Source organism: Neophocaena asiaeorientalis, unplaced genomic scaffold (genome assembly GCF_003031525.2).
Source record: "Neophocaena asiaeorientalis asiaeorientalis breed wild unplaced genomic scaffold, Neophocaena_asiaeorientalis_V1.1 scaffold273, whole genome shotgun sequence".
In the NCBI taxonomy this organism is placed as follows: Eukaryota; Metazoa; Chordata; class Mammalia; order Artiodactyla; family Phocoenidae; genus Neophocaena; species Neophocaena asiaeorientalis.
The window spans coordinates 1,107,393-1,130,796 of record NW_020171827.1 but is presented as its reverse complement, the minus strand read 5'-3'; the positions used below and the strand labels follow the sequence as shown (position 1 = coordinate 1,130,796).

General features: G+C 40.2%; 1 pseudogene; it reads right to left on the bottom strand.

Moving 5' to 3' along the window:
- LOC112396600 (uncharacterized) overlaps positions 1–23,404 on the bottom strand; it is a 394,687-nt pseudogene that overhangs the window by 321,191 nt on the left and 50,092 nt on the right.

Below are 23,404 nucleotides of genomic sequence, written 5' to 3'. Positions count from 1 at the left end.
TACAATGGGCTCACAGGGCTCCCCTGCCCACTTCAGAGAAACTAGCACCAGGCAGCAGGAAAGAAACTTTTTTTTCCTGTTTGTCGTCCCTCTAGTTTAACTTGTTCATAGGCTGCCACGTGCAGAGGCATTGCACCTGGCATTTCAGACCAGAGTTCCTGGTGCCAGATGGCTTCAATGGGCGGGCTGTGAGCCCCTCATTGTAGTTTTGACTTGCATTTCTCTAATGATTACTGATGTTGAGCATCTTTCCATATGTTTGTTGGCAATCTGTATATCTTCTTTGGAGAAATGTCTATTTAGGTCTTCTGCCCATTTTTGGATTCGGTTGTTTGTTTTTTTTGATATTGAGCTGCATGCGCTGCTTGTATATTTTGGAGATTAATCCTGTCAGTTGCTTCATTTGCAAATATTTTCTCCCATTCTGAGGGTTCTCTTTTCATCTTATTTATGGTTTCCTTTGCTGTGCAAAATCTTTTAAGTTTCATTAGGTCCCATTTGTTTATTTTTGTTTTTATTTCCATTTCTCTAGGAGGTGGGTCAAAAAAGGATCTTGCTGTGATTTATGTCATAGAGTGTTCTGCCTACGTTTTTCTCTAAGAGTTTTATAGTGCCTGGCCTGACACTTACGTATTTAATCCATTTTGAGTTTATTTTTGTGTATGGTGTTAGGGAGTGTTCTAATTTCATTCTTTTACATGTAGCTGTCCAGTTTTCCCAGCACCACTTATTGAAGAGGCTGTCTTTTCTCCATTGTATACTCTTGCTCCCTTTATCAAAGAGAAGGTGACCATATGTCCATGGGTTTATCTCGGCTTTCTATCCCGTTCCATTGATCTATATTTCTGTTTTTGTTCCAGTACCATACTGTTTTGATTACTGTAGCTTTGTGATATAGTCTGAACTCTGGGAGCCTGATTCTTCCAGCTCCACTTTTCTTTTTCAAGATTGCTTTGGTTATTCAGGTTCTTTTGTGTTTCCATACAAATTGTGCAATTTTTTCTAGTTCTTATAAAAATGTCATTGGTAGTTTGATAGGAATTGCACTGAATCTGTACGTTGCTTTGTGTAGTATAGTCATCTCCCTATCCCACCCCTCTAGGTGGTCACAAAGCACCAAGATGATCTCCCTGTGCTATGCGGCTGCTTCCCACTAGCTATCTATTTTACACTTGATAGTCTATATATGTCCATACCACTCTCTCACTTCGCCCCAGCTTACCCTTTGCCCTCCCCGTGTCCTCAAGTCCATTCTCTACATTGCATCTTTATTCCTGTCCTGCCCCTAGGTTCATCAGAACCATTTTTTTTTTAGATTCCATATATATATGTTAGCATACGGTATTTGTTTTTCTCTTTCTGACTTACTTCTCTCCGTATGACAGACTCTAGGTCCATCTACCTCACTACAAATAACTCAATTTCGTTTCTTTTTATGGCTGAGTAATATTCCATTGTATATATGTGCCACATCTTCTTTATCCATTCATCTGTCAGTGGACACTTAGGTTGCTTCCATGTCCTGGCTATTGTAAATAGTGCTGCAAAGAACATTGTGGTACATGGCTCTTTTTGAATTACAGTTTTCTCAGGGTATATGCCCAGTAGTGAGATTTCTGGGTCATATGGTAGTTCTATTTTTAGTTTTTTAAGGAACCTCCATACTGTTCTCCATAGTGGCTGTATCAATTTACATTCCCACCAACAGTGCAAGATGGTTCCCTTTTCTCCACACCCTCTCCAGCATGTATTGTTTGTAGGCTTATAGATGATGGCCATTCTGACCAGTGTGAGATCATACCTCATTGTAGTTTGGATTTTTTTTTTGAAACGTACATGCACTTTACTGTACATAAACTATACCACAATAAAGTTTATTTTAAAAACATTTGGAAGCCACTGGTCTACTGGGTATGGGGGAAATAATCATTAGAGTTGCAACATTTTGTTAAATGATATTGTTACCAAGGCTGTAGCCCCAGAATCATAACCCTGCCCCTCCCTTGAATAGAAGCTAATTACTCTTATTAAAGTTTCCTGAGGAAGCCTTCTGCTCTCCACCCAGGTGCCCCTTCCCAATAAAATCTCTTGCTCTGTCAGCATGTGTGCCTCCTCAGACAATTCATTTCCGAGTGTTAGACAAGAGTCCACTCTCAGACCGTGGAAGGGGTCCACATTCTGCAATCATCTGTGATTCCTCCCAGAGACAGGAAATTACATTGCATGGATTTGCGTGATATTATCTGTGTCCTGCCACGCATGTAATGCCAGACCGCTGGGGCAGATGGTATTCTGTGCTGATACCAGGAGGAGAGCTCGTGGAACCTCAGTCGATAATCACACAAGGTTTGTCTCAAAAGTTGGGTGGGGGGGGGCAGTGGGTGTTTCTTATTCTGACCAGCAGCTCACAGGTCTTCCAGAAATTGGGGTTCCTGGTCTTACAATGGGCTCACAGGGCTCCCCTGCCCACTTCAGAGAAACTAGCACCAGGCAGCAGGAAAGAAACTTTTTTTTCCTGTTTGTCGTCCCTCTAGTTTAACTTGTTCATAGGCTGCCACGTGCAGAGGCATTGCACCTGGCATTTCAGACCAGAGTTCCTGGTGCCAGATGGCTTCAATGGGCGGGCTGTGAGCCCCTCATTGTAGTTTTGACTTGCATTTCTCTAATGATTACTGATGTTGAGCATCTTTCCATATGTTTGTTGGCAATCTGTATATCTTCTTTGGAGAAATGTCTATTTAGGTCTTCTGCCCATTTTTGGATTCGGTTGTTTGTTTTTTTTGATATTGAGCTGCATGCGCTGCTTGTATATTTTGGAGATTAATCCTGTCAGTTGCTTCATTTGCAAATATTTTCTCCCATTCTGAGGGTTCTCTTTTCATCTTATTTATGGTTTCCTTTGCTGTGCAAAATCTTTTAAGTTTCATTAGGTCCCATTTGTTTATTTTTGTTTTTATTTCCATTTCTCTAGGAGGTGGGTCAAAAAAGGATCTTGCTGTGATTTATGTCATAGAGTGTTCTGCCTACGTTTTTCTCTAAGAGTTTTATAGTGCCTGGCCTGACACTTACGTATTTAATCCATTTTGAGTTTATTTTTGTGTATGGTGTTAGGGAGTGTTCTAATTTCATTCTTTTACATGTAGCTGTCCAGTTTTCCCAGCACCACTTATTGAAGAGGCTGTCTTTTCTCCATTGTATACTCTTGCTCCCTTTATCAAAGAGAAGGTGACCATATGTCCATGGGTTTATCTCGGCTTTCTATCCCGTTCCATTGATCTATATTTCTGTTTTTGTTCCAGTACCATACTGTTTTGATTACTGTAGCTTTGTGATATAGTCTGAACTCTGGGAGCCTGATTCTTCCAGCTCCACTTTTCTTTTTCAAGATTGCTTTGGTTATTCAGGTTCTTTTGTGTTTCCATACAAATTGTGCAATTTTTTCTAGTTCTTATAAAAATGTCATTGGTAGTTTGATAGGAATTGCACTGAATCTGTACGTTGCTTTGTGTAGTATAGTCATTTTCACAAGCTAATTCTTCCAATCCAAGAACATGGTATATCTCTCCATCTGTTTGGATCATCTTTAATTTCTTTCATCAGTGTCTTATAATTTTCTGCATACAGGTCTTTTGTCTCCTTAAGTAGGTTTATTCCTAGGTATTTTATTCTTTTTGTTGCAGTGGTAAATGGGAGTGTTTCCTTAATTTCTCTTTCAGATTTTTCATCATTAGTGTATAGAAATGCTAGCGATTTCTGTGCATTAATTTTGTATCCTGCTACTCTACCAAATCCATTGATTAGCTCTGGAAGTTTTCTGGTAGCATCTGTAGGATTCTCTCGGTATAGTATCACGTCACCTGCAAACAGTGACAGTTTTACTTCTTCTTTTCCAATATGGATTCCTTTTATTTTTTTTCTTCTCTGCTGTGGCTAAAACTTCCAGAACTATGTTGAATAATAGTGGTGAGAGTGGGCAACCGTGTCTTGTTCCTGATCTTGGAGAAAATGGTTTTAGCTTTTCACCATTGAGAACGATGTTGCCTGTGGGTTTGTCATATATGGCCTTTATTATGTTGAGGTAGGTTCCCTCTATGTCTACTTTCTGGAGGGTTTTTATCATAAGTCGGTGTTGAATTTTGTCAAAAGCTTTCTCTGCATCTATTGAGATGATCATAGGGTTTTTATCCTTCAGTTTGTTAATATGGTGTATCACACTGATCAATCTGTGTATATTGAAGTTGGGTTTGTTTTTGTAGGTCATTTCTTTCTCTTGTGTTTCCTTTAGCATTTGTTGTAAAGCTGGTTTTGTGGTTTTGAATTCTCTTAACTTTTGCTTGTTAGGTTTTAATTTCTCCATTGAATCTGAATGAGATCTTTGCTGCGCAGAGTAATCTTGGTTGTAGGTTTTTCCCTTTCATCACTTTAAATATGTCCTGTCATTCCCTTCTGGCTTGCAGAATTTCTGCTGAAAGATCAGCTTGTTAACCTTATGGAGATTCCCTTGTAAGTTATTTGTTGTTTTTCCCTTGTTGCTTTTAATACTTTTTCTTCGTGTTTAATTTTTGATTGTTTGATTAATATGTGTTTTGGCATGTTTCTCCTTGGATTTATCCTGTATGGGACTCTCTGTGCTTCCTGGACTAGATTGACTATTTCCTTTCCCATATTAGGGAAGTTTTCAATTATAATCTCTTCAAATATTTTCTCAGTCGCTTTCTTTTTCTCTTCTTCTTCTGGGACCCCTATAATTCGAATGTTGGTGCATTTAATATTTTCCCAGAGGTCTCTGAGACTGTCCTCAATTCTTTTCATTCTTTTTTCTTTATTTTGCTCTGTGGTAGTTATTTCCACTATTTTATCTTCCAGCTCACTTATCAGTTCTTCTGCCTCAGTTATTCTGCTATTGATTCCTTCTAGAGTTTTTTTAATTTCAGTAATTGTGTTGTTCACCACTGTTTGTTTGTTCTTTAGTTCTTCTAGATCCTTGTTAAATATTTCTTGTATTTTCTCCATTCTGTTTCAAGATTGTGGATCATCTTTACTATCATTACTCTGAATTCTTTTTCAGGTAGGTTGCCTATTTCTTCTTCATTTATTTGATCTTGTAGGTTTTTACCTTGCTCCTTCATCTGTAACATATTTTTTTGTCATTTCCTTTTGTTTGTTTGTTTGTTTTCTTGATGGGTGGTGCTGTATTCCTGTCTTACTGGTTGTTTGTCCTGAGACATCCAGCACTGGAGTTTGCAGGCAGTTGGACAGAGCTGGGTCTTGGTGCTAAGATGAGGACCTCCAGGAGGCCTCACTCCGATTAATATTCTCTGGTGTCTGAGGTTCTCTGTTAGTCCAGTGGTTTGGACTTGGAGCTCCCACCACAGAAGCTCGGGCCCGATCTCCGGCATGGGAACCAAGATCCCGCAGGCTTCGTGACATGGTTAAAAAAAAGAAAAACCGGAGCAGTACAATATCAAAGAATAAAAAACAAGATAAAATTAGCAACTTAAAAACTATATTAGGAAAAATAAAATTATAATTGAACAACTGCAACAAGGCAAAGAAAACCACAACAGAAAAAAGAAAAAAAAGGGGGGGGGGGCACAAGCCAAAAGGAGCGAACAGTAACAAAGTATAAAGAATAAAGTAAAATTAGAACCATCAAAAATTCCTTAGGGAAAATAAAAATATAAAATAATCAACAATAATGAATCAACAAGGTAAAACGGAACCCCAATCTAAAAAAAAACCCCTTGGCTATGGGGGCGGAGTTTAGGTGGGGGTGGAACTTAAGCAAGGGCGGGACCTAAGTGGGTGAGGGGGTGATGTTTGAGCGTTGGGCGGGGCCTAGGCTCAGGACCCACTAGCCAGAAAAGGTCCCAGGGGCGGGGCCTAGGCAGGGTGACTGTTCAAGCGTGGGGCAGGGCCTCTGCTTAGCACCTGCTCGTAAGGGGCGAGGCGGCATGTGCAACGGAGGGCCTCCAGACTGTGGAGTTCCTAGGGCCCTGCGTGAGGGTGTGTGTGTGGGATTTAGGCCCAGCTCGTTGGAAGGGGTCTCAGAGGGGATCTCTGAGGGTAGAGGTAGGTAGAGGTGGGGGGGCAGGGGCCGGGCTTGGGCTCTGTGCGGCAGGAGGGAGACTCCGAGGGCAGAGGATTAGGCCCAGGAGCCCAGCAGGCGTCCTGGTGCCCAAGTGGACAGGGAGAGCACGGGCCCTATTCCCTTCTGTTCCTTTGTGCCCCTCCCCCACCGTCTCCCCCGTAGCCACTGGACCCCTAACCAGGGTGGGTCCTGCTGCTGTAGGAACCCCTCCCTTCTCCTATACACACCTCAGGGGTGCCGGTCCCAGAGTTCCGGCCTTTACTTTTGCTCCCCCTTCCCTCCCTCCCACTCCCTCAGGACCCATGCAGCTGGACGGGCCCTTGGTGGGCAGAGCATCAGGCCCGGGATCTCAGCAGGCTCCCGCGGGCCCAAGTGGGCAGGGGAAACCTGGCCACGCTCCCTTTTGATCCTCTGCCCTCCCAGTGGTTCCCCAGTTTCCCTCTTCGGGTGTGGGATCCCTTCCCCTCCCCCAGCCGCCCCTCAGGGGCGCCAGTCCCATCCTGCCTCCACTTCTTCTCCCCCTTCACTCCCTCCACGCCCCCCCGTCCTACCCGGTCGCTGGAGGTTCCTCCCATCCCCTTAGGTGTCCGTGGTCCCCCACCGGTGCCTGGTAGGTGCCCTAGTGGTGAGGAGACGCGAATTCCGCATCCTCCTAGTACTCCATCTTGACTCTGCCCACCCTTCTCTTTTATATACTTTTCTGTGTTTTCTACAATAAACATATATTCCTTTTATATTAATAAAACAATGTGAAATCAGTTGTGCCCCCATAAACCCCCTTATCTCCCAGTCCTAGCTCTACCCACCTTACATACACAGCCAACCTAGGAAAGCAGAAAAATCAGTTACTTGATTCCCTATTGTAGTTATTAACTTATACAGAGATCCCTGGTTTGCTAATTCAGCTACAAATTTACATTTGCCCACAGGCATTAAAGTAAAAAAAAAAAGTAGGCCAATTCTAAAATAAATCATCTGGTAGGCAATTAAAAACTTGATAAAAATTGAAGGGAAGAGAGAATCAGAACACTACAGGTTAAATCCTATTATAACAAATTTCATATGATTGTTTCTATTCTCCCATGAAGGGATTCTGAGTTGGATTCGTGTTATATCAAACATTGATTAAAGCAACTGAAATATTTAAAATATATTGGACAATATATTTAAAATAATTGCAATAACAATTTTTATTTTGAAAGAAAAAACTGAAAGGGCGAAAAAGCTGCATAATCTCCATAACTGTGGATTATGGGATGATGAAAGCTCCAACATGTTTGAAATAACCAACTTGTGTATTCATCAAATGCCTTGTGTGTTTTGTCAAACCATAAAAACTAAAATCATTTCTGCTGCTCTCAGAAGTTAGATCTATCACACAAGACTGTTTCCACTATCTGAATGCAAATTTATAATCAATATCAACCATCCTATAATGCTAAAACAGAATAAATGTTCTTCAAGTGTCACAGAGGCTAACTACTGTATTCACTACTACTAGAATCGAGTGAATTTGTGATAGCCTAAAATGTATTTGTTCATTCAGTTAGCAGAATCATGTTTTGATGACGCCCTGGTTAGGATGTCTTTCTTTAGGACTCCAAAATCATTAAGGTTTATGTCTTCATAATCTAAGAGGCCTAAGTGAACAGGCTGGAGGGCCCCAGGAGCACTTAAAAGCTAGTTGGGAAGAAAAGTGCCTGCCTATATTGCTTTTGTAGAGCAACAGACCGTGAATCTCCTTTGTGAGCTCAGATAAGCTTGGACTTCAGACTCTCATAAACTCCCGCCAACCCAGACAACAATATCTGCTTCTGCGAGTTTCTAGCCTTGACCCCAACAGCCCATTCCATTGACCCTGTTCCTTTAGTGTGACTGTGTTTTAAAAAGGTTGTGCAGGAATGTTTCGTGCCCTACAGCCCAAAGCTCTTTTAACAACCATGTTTGGGAGCAGCAATACAGACTTTGCACCAAATAGTATCTGGAGGAAAAGAGGTGAGAAAAGGGAAGAGAGCCTCAGATTTGGAGGCATGACAGTGTGTACTTGGTAACGATGTACCATTTGCAAATAACAGCACACACATGATTCTAAGAATCCAAATTGAGAAAAATCTTGTAACCCACAAAGTCCAAAAGATGAAAAATCAAGTCAATCACAAAAATAACCAATGTATTTCTTCTACAATATTTTACTAAATCTCTACTCCATGTATTACTTTCTGTTTAATAAAAAAAGAAAAGAAAAATATTTTCTGGTTTTCCAATATAAAAAAAACAACTTCAAAGGAGCTTTCTAAGTACTGTAAGGTAATATTGTCACCCAGGCAATTTCAAAAGGCCTTTCAAACCACTCCCAGATAAGTAATCTGTTATCTGGCAACTCTTATGAGAAAACACCTTTAAAGAGTCCATAAACAATCATTATCTTTAAACAGCATCCTTAAAAACTAAACCCCCTGGATAACATAGATTTGTTTTTCAATTTTACCTCCCTCAGACTCTACTTCAGAAGTCCTTCTCAGCCTTTTTAATTAAAAAAAAAAAAAATCTTTAAATCAAAAGCTAACAACAAAACAGGTATTACAACAGATTCTGTAAAAACTCACCTACCAAAAATGGGTTTGAAATAATATCCATGAATTCGGAGAAAAGGCAAAGAGACAGTAAAAGTATACAAGCTTAACTGAGGAAAAATCTTTACATAATCATTTACTTTTCCATTTTAATTAAACTTGAATTCCAAACTATGCTGAGTTTATTAACAAGATAATTCTTTATAAGTCACTACGTAGCAGGTCCCATAAGAATTTTATGGTCTGTCAATATCACATGGTAGAGAGTAATCTAAGAATTTAGTGAGTCAATAAAATAAAAGGCAATCGCAACACACCCACACTGAGAACTCCTTTGCCGACTTGGAGCCTGGCTGGGGGCTGGGGGCAGGGTGTCAAGTTACTCTCAACAACACCAGTTAAGGCAAAAGCTTCAGCACTGAATATTCCATTTGCTGCTCAGTCTACCTCATCCCGCCCCTGGCCCTGAACCAACCAACAGTCAGCTCCATTATGTAGAGTACATATTTCGAGAGTTGAAGTTAGAAATGTTAAGAGCTAGAAAATATTCACAGATCACATAAATACTTATACATGTCAGATAACCAAAATAAATTTTGAGTCACCAAAATTTACTATTTGCTAGAATGCTCTGTTTACGCCAGTAAGCTCTGTTGACTACATGCTATTTACAAGGCAGCCTTCACTTCCAAGCTAAGATCTCTACCAAAACACAATGTAAGGATTCAAGACTTCCAATGTCCTGAAACAAATGTCCTATTTAGGTTCAACATAAATGAGTGACAGTGTGTGTACACATATGTGAAGACGTGGAGGAAGAAATTAAGAAGAAATTCCCCGGAATTCAACATGAGGGATTTGGAAATTCAAGAGGCAGTTCAATCTAGTATGAAGCATCGCATAAGTAAGAAGGTATCTGAAAACACATATCTTAAAACTCTCCACATTCTTGAATAAGATATAACTTTAAGATGGCAGAAATCAAACGATCTGAGAATTATAACCCAATTTTCGGCACTCTAAAGCTGGGTCACATTTTAATTTTTCTAGCAATATATTACTTTAATATTTACAAAAAGGGAAAGCTAACCAAGTAGCTTAACTCAAAATCCTGATCGTATACAGAGAAATATTTCTGCCAAAGAAGAAAATAGCCCTGCCTGGCTCTTTCTCCTCTGAAATTACACTGTTATTGACCTCTCCTCTTCTATAGAGGAGGTTTACCTGGAAGGCCAGAATGGCATTCACTGAATATGTGACTAATTCCCACTGCATTAGCGTTAATGCAAATCTGGCAACTGCTATAGCCATTTACACTAACACCCTCTTTTACACAACTGCTATTACTTGTGCTAAAAACTCATCTGTCACAGCTACATTTTTTTCTGAGTAATAATCCCTCTAGTAGAGTCACTGAAAGGCCATGGCAAAACAACCAAATGTAGAGGGCGTTGAGGGTTGAATAAGCCCATTGTCTGCTTTGGAACAAGAGGTCTGTATTCATGATGAAACCAGAGTAAAAACTAAAGCAGAACAAATACTTAAAATTCAGAAAGAAGTCAAAAAGTAGCTGAAAACCCACCCAAATTTTAAAACTACCATTTCTATGCTTGGTATCATTTTGTATGATTCCATTACAAAATAAAAATGTGGAGATGATATAAATTTATGAGGGCAGCTCTTTGATATAAGTAGTTGGGGTTTTTTTTTGCAATTTCTCCTGAATATTTACAACGTCTTTTGGGAAAGTAGAATATTCTTCCTATTTTAAAAACCTCTAAAGTGAATTGGAGGTTAATCAACTTATTAAGCACTCAATTTTATGCTTTGGCCAAAGATATAAATCATAGTAAAAGAACAATATTATTTTATACTTATATATCTCTGTACAGTTTATTAAGCAGCTTCACCTAAATTACCTTCCTTAATCCTTATAACAACACTGTGAAGTAGGAATGATTGGCCTATAATATAGACAAGAACCTTGGGACTCAGTGTAGAAGGTATTTGCCGTGTCTTCTGACCAGTCGGCACATTTTGAACACCCGTGATGCAGCTGGGTCGTTTTTCGCTTCTGGGGTCCCACTTTCCCAAGATAGAACCTAGGAAACTCAGCTCTCTCCAGCCAACTTTGCAGCTAGGGTGACTTCAGCACCACGAATTAGATTCAAGCTTGCAAAACTGGGATTCACATGTGAGCAACTGGATGAAGGGCGCTACATGCTGGTGTGGATTCGATTTGCTTTTACTGGTCAGGATGGCAACAGAGGTGTCCAGCTTAGGGGGCCAATGCTGGCTGCAAGGCTGAGTTCCCAGAGCAGCACTACTGCTGGCAGCGCTTGCAATAAAGCAGATTTCTTGGCAGCAGTGCAAACCACGGCATCCAGTGCTCAGGGGAGAAAATCAGGGGGCAAAGTATTCCTCTCTGGGCCAGTTCTCTGGCGTGGTTTTGGACATTGTTCTTGAAATTTTAGCTGTGTGCCTAGTTCTTCAGCCCTCCCATGGAGGCTCTCTCCCATGAACTTCTCAATATCCTTTCAGAAAGTTTCATTTCTGCTTAAAGTGCATTTTCTGTTGCTTGCCATGAGGGACCCTGACTCTTTAGTGAAGTTGGCACACAACAATCATTCTCTTTGGAAAGTCTTCTCTGGGCAAGCAATCTTTAAGCTGAGTCCAAAGGGATACATGACATTCAGCCAAGCAAAACTGTGGGGAAAGTGGAATGGCAACCTAGGCAGAGGGTCTAGAGGTGCAAAGGTCCTGTGGTAGAAAAGATGACCAATGAGTCATGAATGGGATGGGGAAGAACTTGATGAAATGAGGCAAATAGATGTGCAGAGGCCAGTGCACGGGGCATGGTAGGTTTTGCTCACCTGTGGCCCTACATACTAGAAAAAAAAATGTCCTTATGTAGCCAAAATAAAAGCAGGCATAAGCAACAAATATTCAAAGTTTTACCCTGAGAAGCTTCAGAGTAAGACTAATTAGTACCCCAGATACAGAATGGGCTTTCAGACATGCAAAGACAGTGATCATCTTCCCCACATATATTTTCTTTTCCACATTAAAACCATCCCAGCTTCTTCAACTGTCCAAGTAATATCTCAGCCATAATAATCTAGTGGTGAACACAATGGATTTTGACTGAAAAAACCTGGATTTGAGCCCTGATGCTAGACTTACTAGATGCACGATCTTAAGGAAATCACTCACATTATCTGGGAAGGTCGCCCACATCCATAAAATAACAGATGATTCTGCCGCCCTTCGTATCTCATAGAATTGTTTTAAGGTTCACATGAGCCAAGAGATGCAGGAGCTCCATACAACCCTAGGTATTGTTAGTAGGGAGTAACTGTAATGATGATACCAGTGGTCACTGTTGCTATAGTATGGTCTCCTAAAGGCTAAAGAGGAATGTCAATATGCTAAAGTTCTCAACATTCCTAATGTGTCCAGAACTGAATATACTATAATGTTTTAAAAGTAATTTGTCACAAGATAAAAAAATATTAACGATGGGAGGTGATGGATGTTAACTTATTATGCTGATCATTTTGCAAAATGTACATCTATCAAATCATTACGTTGTACACCTTAGACTTATACAATGTTACAGGTCAATTAAATCTCAGTTAAACTGGGAGAAAAGAACTCAGTGCTGATCAGCATCAGCATGATGCTCTATCCTTTCTAGAGCCTCCTTACTAAGTAGTAATTTTCAGTGAAAAGTCGCTCAGAGAGCAACATTGAAAATAAATGACCTGATAATAACAGTTGGGTATTAAGAGTTTTCTATGTGTCAGATAATGTGCTAAGTGCTAATAAAAATTTTTATATTAAAATTTTAAAGTAGTTTAACCAATGCAAGGTTACTTTGTGATGATTTATCTTTCTCATTCTAAACTATTTCAGGGTAAGTTGACATGATTTTTTGGGCTCTCATGGTTTTGACCTCAAATGAACTCACAATATAAAAGACATAAACACACTAGGATAACACATTATTATAAGAGGTAAACCATCATTTTCAAAAGGACGTCTTTGTCTTAGTCATCTATCTCTGGGATCTAGTGCCAGTGCCTAATACACATTAGTCAAGCAATAAATTTTTGATGACTGATTGAATACACATATGACGTACAAGCTGCCATATAAGAGCACAGAGTTTATGAAAATAAGTATTTTATTATAAAATAAAAATAAATCTTTTATACATATTAAATTAAAATAATATAAAGATATTATAAATATTTAAAATATTAATAGTGTAAGCTAACATTTATGAACACACTTACATGGTCCTAGACACTTTGCTTACTGCTTCACATGGATCAACTCAGGTAGTAACTAACAGCTGGAGAGTAGGGAGGGGAGGCCTGACAAGATGTCACAGGAGAAGTGATGAGTTTTTAAGGATGACGTGGCCATCACAATTAACACAAGGTCATGTTTATCTTCTTTGCCTGCATCTAGCCAAATTCTTCCCCAATTTGAGTTAAAGATTACTTGATAAATTACGAATTCTTAGAAATCAGTCTAGTTTGGCCACGTATGCAATCAAATCCATGATAACCATTTTAATTTTGAGTATATTTGAGTATAATTTTGAGTATATTTGACCACAGAACAGAATGGAGATGGTGGATTTTAAATATTTTTAAATTAAATTACTTCTTTGCCTTCTATATTTTCACTAATCAAGGAGCTCACACTGTAAAGCCCAACAACAACAACTCTGGGACTCACAAGCTTAAAAGGAAACATCAGAGATCTGAGTAGACATTTTTCTAAAGACATACAGATGGCCAGCCGGTCCATGAAAAGATGCTCAACATCACTAATCATCAGGAAACGCAAGCCAAAACCACGAGATGCCACCTTACACCTGTCCGATGGCTATTATCAAAAAGACAAGAAGTAACAAGTGTTGGTGAAGACGTGGAGCAAAAGGAACCCTTGTCCACTGTTTGTGGGAATGTAAATTGCTGCAGTCACTATGGAAAACAGTATGGACTTTCTTCAAAAAATTAAAAATAGAACGGCCTTGTGATCCAGCAATTCTACTTCTGAGTATTTATCTGAAGAAAATGAAAACACTAATTTGAAAAGATACATGCAACCCAATATTCATCAGAGCATTATTTTTTTTTTTTTTTTTTTTTTTTGCAGTCCACGGGCCTCTCACCGCTGTGGCCTCTCCCGTTGCGGAGCACAGGCTCCGGACGCACAGGCTCAGTGGCCATGGCTCACGGGCCCAGCCGCTCCGCGGCACGTGGGATCCTCCCGGACCGGGGCATGAACCCGCGTCCCCTGCATCGGCAGGCGGACTCTCAACCACTGCGCCACCAGGGAAGCCCCCATCAGAGCATTATTGATAATAGCCAAGATATGGAAACAAGTGGCCACTGGTGAATGAATGGATAAAGAAAATGTGGTATATATACAATGGAATATTATTCAGCCATTAAAAAAAGAAATCTTGCCATTTGAGATAGCATGGATGGACATTTATGCTAAGTGAAATAAGTCAGAGAAAGACAAATACCATATGATCTCACTTATATGTGAAACCTTTAAAAAAAGAAAAAGAAAACAAACTCACAGACATAGAGAACAGACCGGTGGTTGGGAATGGGTGGGTGAGGAGAATGCGTGAAGGGAGTTACATGTCAATCGTACCTCAATAAAAAAAGAAGGAAATTTCACAGACTTGCCCAAGCCATTCCTGCAACATATGAAAATCCATCATATTCAGAAAAAAATATTAATAACTTACATGACATTCCACAGCCCACCTCAGAAGGACATTCCAATGTTTAACAACTCTCCCAATCAGACTGTGAGGAAAGCAATTTTGACCCGCAGTCAAAGACGTGGGCATAAGTTTCCAGATAGCAAAATCATCTGTAAGTTAAAAGAGAACATTCAGCCAATGCTTAAACATGGAAGTTGATGAGAGTATTAAGAAATGACAGCAAGCCTAAGACAATGTCTGGAAGAGAAGCCGTTCCAAGAACTGTCTAATCCTATAAACTGATGCCAAACTATTCAAGTTTATTCAGAACCGAATCTGATCATGCCCTGATCTTCCCTTACATATTATTTAAGATTAGTTGAGCATGTAAATGAGTCTTGAGCATAATATCCTAGGGTGAACAAGACTGGAAAGAATCAGAATTGGTCCAGCAGAGAAGGAAAAGTAGGGAAAGGCAATCCGTGGGGAGTCTTTGATCCTCAAGGTGAGGGCACCAGAAGGTGATTAAGGTTTGTGGCCTTAAGAAATCAGCTGGAAGTACTTTCCATTTAGATTCTTCCTTGGAAGGGTGCCCAATCATGATGAAGGCAAGGAGGTGCTGCAAGTGTGAGCAGAACTTTTATATAAGCATTGTTTTCTTTCTCCATTCTAATCTGCTATCTTCCTATTTCTGCATCTGGATATCATGCCTTTGAACAATGAAAAACCTAGCGATACAGTCTTGACTCATAATTAACTTGTTAATGAGGATATCCCTGTATTATATTTTGCCTAACTTGCACAAAACTTGTCATTCACCACTTTGCAATCTTTTTCATTTGTTTTCTTCCCTGTTTATTCTTTCACGGTTCCTTGTATATTGTGTTTAGGTGAATGTATGTGTGTATCAAATGTGTAGATACATGCAATCTAAACTAAATCTTATTCTAGTGATTTAAATTTAAGTAAGCGCAATATTAAGTACCAGATCTGCAGACTACTGAACTGAAATATTTTTACTATTTCAGTGTCCAGATTTTCACAATTACAATTGTTTTCAAACTTTAAATATCCTTAATTTTCCAAGATTTTCCCAAGTCATCATTTCTTACTGTCAATATAGTTTTGAGATTCATAAAAAGATCTATCTGTAAGTCAGTCTCCTCTATCTGCAAATCAACATCATCCATAGGACATTTATTTCTAAAAATAACCTCAGTTAATATTTATTTTATTCATCAGTTTAGGTAGTTGAGCTAAAGTATAATACTCAGAACCCAAAGTCTGCAATCTGCAGAGGACCAATTTTGTCTCCGTACAATTGCTTCCTGCCAGTGGACTGCGGGGGGGACAGCCTTGGGAATTTAAATGACCGAGTTACCCAGGGAAAGCAAGCTTACTTTTAGTAAGGGCGGGGGAGGGGAACGTCGACTTAATTTATTTTACTGCCTGCGAATCTACGTTGGAAAGGAGAAGCAAGAGTTGATTAATTAGCTTAGCAAATTCAGTAAGTTGTTTATTCAGTTGGGTGAATTAATGTTTCCCCGAATTTACTTTAGCTTTATTTTTTGCTTTCAAATATATCCACTAGGTAAGATGTTAAAAGCCAAAAACCCTTCTATCCTCCAGCTCTTGCAAATATCTTTTCACATGTTAATTTGATCTTTTTGTGATTGGAGGCAGACAGGTTTCACAGTTTCACCCCCTCCTCTTCTATCCCGCCAACCCCAGCATATGGATAATACACGTATAGATGACAGAAAATTATAGATAATAGAAAATTGACTACACTGCTCTAACCTATTTTTTAGGCTTCTCAGTTTTTAGCATTTCTCTTTTCCTGCTGACTTTAGTTTTAAATTTTATTTCCACCCAATATTAAAACCTAAAGGGAAATAAAGGACAGCATATGTTAAGATTATCAGAAAAGAATTATGACAGCTTTATTAAAAAAACAGTCGTTAAATGTCTCAAATTTTTGCTAGTTTTTCCTTCTTCCTTCTCTTAATGACCCGTCTTTCTTAGGAAGTTCCTTTCATCTGACTTGCTCCACAAAATTATTCCTGATTCATTCGTTACTGAGATTTAGGGGAGTACAGCTGTTCAAACAAAGTGCTGGCCTATGAAAGCCTGGGAAAATTGGGGAAGATAATCAAATTAAAATTCCAGCTATACATTCTTTTAACAGAGCGCAATTTTGATTTTTTATATTTCAAACGTATTAAAAAGGGCAAGCTCTGTAGCATCGTAGACTACATTTTTCCATTTAATGACCGGAATGACATGTTCAGAAAAAAAAAACCTATTTATTCAGCAACACATCCAATGTGCTTTTCTAGAAGAGATTTCTTTTTTAATTAAAATAAATTGAAGATCCAAGAAAATAGGGGCTTGAGATCCTCGCAGTTGGGGCCCACTGGAAAATTTCTGGCTCAAAATGCCAGGCATTAAAAAAAAAAAAAAATGCCAGGCATAAAATACAAGTGTTGGTGACCTGTACACAAGAGTGTTGGGGGTGTTCTGATAAACACCACTGATTTTCAACCAAAGGTGGAACTGGAAGAGCTTTTAATCCAGAGGCTGCAAAATCACCTTCTCCGAGGAAGTTTACATCTCTCTAGTTCTGTGAAAATGAAAACGATTATAGGATCACAATCTCCTTCGAACTCACGAGGCATATGTTCCTGGCCTTGAAGTTGAAACGCTGAGAGAGAAAAATCAAAATGGGAGTGCTTTCACGCTTCTGAATTTATTCCTCTCCTTTCTCATGCATCTGTACATTGACGGAGCTAGCAGAGAATGTAAAGGTTTCCTAGATCAATTTAATACTTTTTGAATTACACTGTAAAGAATGCCCACCCCCATGTATAAGTATTATGTTTCCTAGATCAAGAAAGAGCATCCTCTTCTTTCTAGCTGCCCAAGAACCCCACCTCCAGTCAGTCACCAAGTCCCATTTAAAATCTACCTCCTAAATATCTTCGGACTCCAGCTATGTTTCTGCATTCCTACAGCCTCTCACCCAGTTAGGGCTACTGTTATCTCCCAACCAGACTGCGGCAGAAACCTCCTAACTGGTCTGCCTTCAACTTTGCCTTACTCCATCCGTTCTTCACACCAGCTAAACCGATCTTTCTAGGAAGCAAATCTCCAATTGCCATTAGGATAAATTCCAGACACCTGAACATAGTTCAAATCACGATCGGGCTCTGAGCAATGCTTCAGTCCAATTTCTCTGCTTCCTGTCACACTCCACAGTACAGCCAGGCTAAGTGCTTTTCATTCTCCCCAAACTCACACACACACACACACACACACACACTCTCACCCTGGGCTTTGGTGCATACTCCTACCAATGCCTGCAGCATCCCCGCTGTGCCATCTTCCCTCTCCCTCTTAAAATTTAACCTATAAGGGCTTCCCTGGTGGCGCAGTGGTTGAGAGTCCGCCTGCCGATGCAGGGGACACGGGTTCGTGCCCCGGTCCGAGAAGATCCCACATGCCGCGGAGTGGCTGGGCCCGTGGGCCATGGCTGCTGGGCCTGCGCGTCCAGAGCCTGTACTCCACAACAAGAGAGGTCACAACAGTGAGAAGCCCGCATACCACCAAAAAAAAAAAAAAAAAAAATTTAACCTATAAGAGTAGCACTTAGTAGGTGCTCAATAAATACTTGCTATTGGATAAAGGAATGAACAGGGTGACAATGCTACTAGGTATATGACACAGTGGAGTTTTTCGGGTTTTTTTAATTAAAATTACTTGTTAGACTCTGAATAGGGGGCCAGAACATGGAAATCCAGTTATGCAGGTTATACAAGTGTTGGATCTAACGTAGTTTCCTCACCCCACCAAGTGCAAGACAACTTAGATTCAGTACTTGATTGTTCTCTGTGGCTCCTATTTTATTTATACCACTGGCCACTACTCTTTGATGTCAGCCCCATAGAAAGTCAGTTTACAAAGGACAGCACTGATTACACCATTAGCCTAACTCAGATCCCAAGTCAAAATGCTAAAATGAAAAACAAAGTTCACCCTTATTTCTCTTAATTCTAAGCAAACAAACTTATATTCAAGAGTATCTCCCCACTTTCTAAAATGATTCTTCGGTAATTTGGCAGTCAGCCTGCCCTACTCTGCATTTTGTTTAAGATCCCCTGATAATTTGTTGCAGTGTGATGAAATAGTTCCTCTGGCCAATTACAGCCTCTGTTTACTATTTACCCCAGGCAAGAACTGAGATCTGGGTGTGGATGTTTACTCTAAAAAACCTGGTAGTCAGAACTGGCTTCCCCCCATTCAAAAGCACCAGTGCCTACAAGAGAAAATCCAAACTACTCTGTGTGGGAAAGGAGGTGGGTTTAAAAACACTTCTGCAGCATCTACATACCCCCTTTCCATCTCATCCCAGCCATGCCTGGCCCTCGCACCCTCTGCACCAGGTATACACCCAGAGATCTCCAAACCTTCCTCTGTGCTTTGCACTGGCTCTTTTCTCTGCTTGGAATGTCGCCGTTCCAGTCTCATTCCTCACTCTGTCCTGTACCTGGCACATTCTTCCCACCCACAAGCAGAATCAGTTAGTCCGCTCTTTGTGCTTCCTTTCCTTACCTCTCTCAAGCCACTTGACACATTAGATATTGCAGTCACTACTCGTGTATCTGTCTCCCCTACCAAGTTGAGAGCTGATTATAAGCAGATGCCACATCTTACTCATGTTGAGATCCTTGGTGGAGAAAATAATACCTAGCACATGGTAGTCAATGAATGGTAATTTAATGAATGAACCTGCTTCATCCCTGTCCACAACTGAGACTAATCACAAAATTATCAGAATCTGACTGCAATTCCATCCATCATGATTCTGTACATCATAAACAGCAACGGAAAGCCAAACATGCAAGGACTACATTTTACTTGCTATGCAGACTTTTGGGTAACTTACAAGACTAATCGTCATAATGACAAGCAAATAGCTCCACCTCTGTCCACATAACTTTGAATTGTTGTTCCAACTGGATACACAGTTGGAGACAATTCAAAAGAGAATGTTTAGAGATTTTAAGTGACACGAACAGGCCTTTTTACTATTTGTTCAGCAACTATTTGCTGAACACCAGCAATATGCTCGGCTTGCTTTACTAGTAGAAGGACTACCAAGTGATGTTAGAAAAGATCCCTGACCTTAATGTAAGGGCTTTTCAGTCTGGCAAATGAACTAAGGCAACTATAAGGCATTACCTATAGATGTTATGTAAACGGTATAAACAGGGGATTATTGGCATTTACAGGAGGAGGAAGACAAGTTTTTTGTTTTATGGGCTTTTACTGTATATGGCTGGTAGGATGGTAAATGTGGTCTAAGATTTTGGCTCCTTTTAGGTTAAAGTTTGCACAGTTTGTTTAGTTGCAGCTCTCACCATAGCAATTCAGGAGCTGGAGAGTAAAGGCGCTTCTACCATGAGGAGAAAGGAGAACAGGGACGCCTCTAACTCTTCTAGGTTTTTCTCCCATCCTAGGTGGTTTATCATTGAGATGCCTTGAGAGAAAAGCATTAAATCCAATAAGCTTCAAGATGAAACTCTGACCCAAATCTCATCTCCTCCCAGAAGATACCTAATGAGGACTGGCCTCTTCCACTCCCAGAGCTAATTCCTCAGTCACATATAGGAGGTCCCTGAACATATATCACAGGGCCATGTCCTTGCCTTCAAGGATTTCCATCCTTCATTCTCAAGGTCTAATGTGGCTGTAAACATTTACTTTTATTTGTCTTTATTGTATTTGTTATTGGAAATCCCCATGTTGAGTGTATGTTCCAAGTTTTTTTAAAAAAGAAAAAACTAAATCACTAATTATGCTTTCTAATATTTCTCTAGTTTCATTTCTCACCATCCGGCATCCCCAGGATACACACTCTCAAAGTCACGTTTTTTTTCTAGCACACTCTGTAAGTGTGGCTTATAGTGCATTCGCTTGAAACCTAGAAATCTCCAAATCACCTACTGTCTCATACAACCGCAAAAGTCCACCTTTCCCTGGGGACCGCACAAGTAGCCAGTGCCCAAAGCCAAGTATATTCAAACTGACTTTCGATATTTCAGAACAAAGGATTCATAACCAAGTGTTCAGGGATGAATCCACCATTTGAAATTGCATGAGAAAATCTTATGTGTATGTGTATCTATGGATTTTTTCTCGGGGCTAGGTTCCACTGCTTTTAAGAAATTCTCATAGGGACCTCACACACACACACACACACACGCACACACACACACAGACTCCAAAATACGTGATATCCTGCTGGTTTGGTAAAGAACACACTTTTGTATACAAATACAACACAATTTCCATTTGTCTAATGAAAAGTGTCAACATCTTTTCCCATGCCTTTGCAGATGAAATATGATTAAAATATCCATGTTAGCAAGCGAGTGCCAGAACACGAAAATCCTAGGATGAGAGGCAGCAAAGAAAAAGAACAAAAGCCCCCAAATTATTTATGCCTGAAAAACTTGAATCATGAAAAACATAAGCAAAAAAGAAAGTAGGTCATTGTGACTTGACATTCAGAAATAAGCAGCAGCATTCTATCCCTACTGCCCTGTAAATCACCCTCCAGTCCTGAATTTCATCACCACCCTGCGAAAGGTAATTGAACCTCCTCAGCATTTCCAAACACCACATCACAGCTACAGAACAACAGAATTGTGTCTGCCAGCTCATCTTCTAAAACACTGGGGGACTTCCCTGGTGGCGTAGTGGTTAAGAATCCACCTGCCAATGCAGGGGACATGGGTTCGAGCCCTGGTCCAGGAAGATCCCACATGCTGCGGAGCAACTAAGCCCGTGTGCCACAGCTACTGAGCTTGCGCTCTAGAGCCTGAGAGCCACAACTACTGAGCCCACGTGCCACAACTACTGAAGCCCATGCGCCTAGAGCCCGGTGCTCCGCGACAAGAGAAGCCACCAAAATGAGAAGCCCGCACACCGCAATGAAGAGAAAGCCTGTGCGCAGCAACGAAGACCCAACGCAGCCATAAATAAATAAATAAATTTATTTATTTAAAAAAAAAAATTGGGAAACAACAGTAAGAACAAACTACCTACATTTTATTCCAAAAATTAACAATAAAGTGGTAAGAGGTTCTATGAAAAGTGTTTGTTTATTTAATGTATAAGGCTAAAATAGGTCTTGACATACAACATCGTTTATATGGCATAGAGTACCTCAAAATAGTAATATGTATGTGAAGGACCCATCTTGAATCTGTCCTGAATTTTGATCTGACATAACCAGTGGAGATTTATATGCTTTCATTGTTATAGTTCTCTGACATCCTTTTCTGAATGAATCCAGATGGAAGTGTCTCTCTTCTGGTGCTCTGTTACTTGCTGCTGCAGTTTCCATCTGTTGTGCTAAGATCCATCCCTTATTTTAGTCTGGACACTGAGTAACCTTCATTTCTTCACACTTCCTGGTCCCTTCTTAACAGCTCCATGTAGGAATCACTGGCTTTGCTTCCAACTTATCCAACATTTCTTTCCAATTATTTATGTTGGTGACACACTCTTACCAACTGTCCAGGGTCACTACTCAGAGGCACTTGATTTGAAAAAGCATTCAGTTTCCCATCCAACATTTTGGTAGCTCTACAGCTCCCCACTTCAGCTCTGCCATGTTAGCGCATTGTGGAATGGAACTAAGTTCTTACATTTTATCTAAGATTGTCTTTAACACCCACAGGCTTGAGTTGGGTCAGCGTCAGTTCTCAAGTCTAAAGAACATTAACATCAACAACAATGCTGAAAAAGTGAGCACTGATATCACAAAAAGGACACAATCCCAGATCTGCCATTTATTCTCAGTGTGACATTTGAGCAAGTCTCCTAACCTCTCTGAGCTTCACTTTCCTAGTCCGTAAAATAGGGAGAATACCACGTTCTTCACAAGGTTGTAAGGATTCATTATGATGATGTATATGAGGCTTAGCAAAGACACTGCTGCCCCAAAGCCACTGCTGGCAAGTGTCAGGTATTTATTTATTCTGAGAGCAAAGTCTTAATTATCTGTTTATAAGATTGAACATTAGCATGAAATTTTCATCTATTTTTTTATTAGGAGAATGGAAGTAATTTACATATTAAGAGCAAGTAAGCATTCCTCTGCAAAAATTCAAAGGCATATTGTGACAAGTCTCTGGTCTGCAGAAACATTGAACTCTTCTGGCTGATTCCTTCTCCTAATTCTGGTTTTGCTTCCCTCTCTCAGTATAAATGAAAATAGCACATGGGAGGATGTTCTGTAATCGCTACCTAGCAAGGCAACAGCAACTAATAATGACCCTAGAGGAAGTCTGAGGGCGAACCAGCCGCTACTCCTAACCTCTTGACAAGACTGATTAAAGATTTAAATTGTGGCACCCGTGGAAGAAACACACATGTGGTTTTAAAATATCTGAATTCCATTGCGCTGCTCTTTGTAAAATCCATACAGACCAAGGAAGCTGACACACTCAGTAGAACACATGGGTCTCCATTGTATCCCAGACCCCTCCAGGTATTTTAAGCACTAGAATCAAAGTACATAAATAGGGCTTCCCTGGTGGCGCAGTGGTTGAGAGTCTGCCTGCCAATGCAGAGGACACGGGTTCGTGCCCCGGTCTGGGAATGATCCCACGTGCCGCGGAGCGGCTGGGCCCGTGAGCCTACGCATCCGGAGCTTGTGCTCTGCAACGGGAGAGACCACAACAGTGAAAGGCCCGCGTACCAAAAAAAGAAAACACAAATAAAAACAAACAAAAGCCCACTATCTGCTCGTGCTCCATCTCACCAGGAAAAAAACAAAATATATGCGTTTTTTAAATAAGTCTGTTGTTGTAGGATGAATGTGGACTTTTTTAGCCCATTCAGCAGGATTTTTCACTGAGCTGCAATGCAATAGATTTATTTTGTCATCGTCCAACACAAACAATTGAAGAAACTCAGCCTAGTGCAGAAATC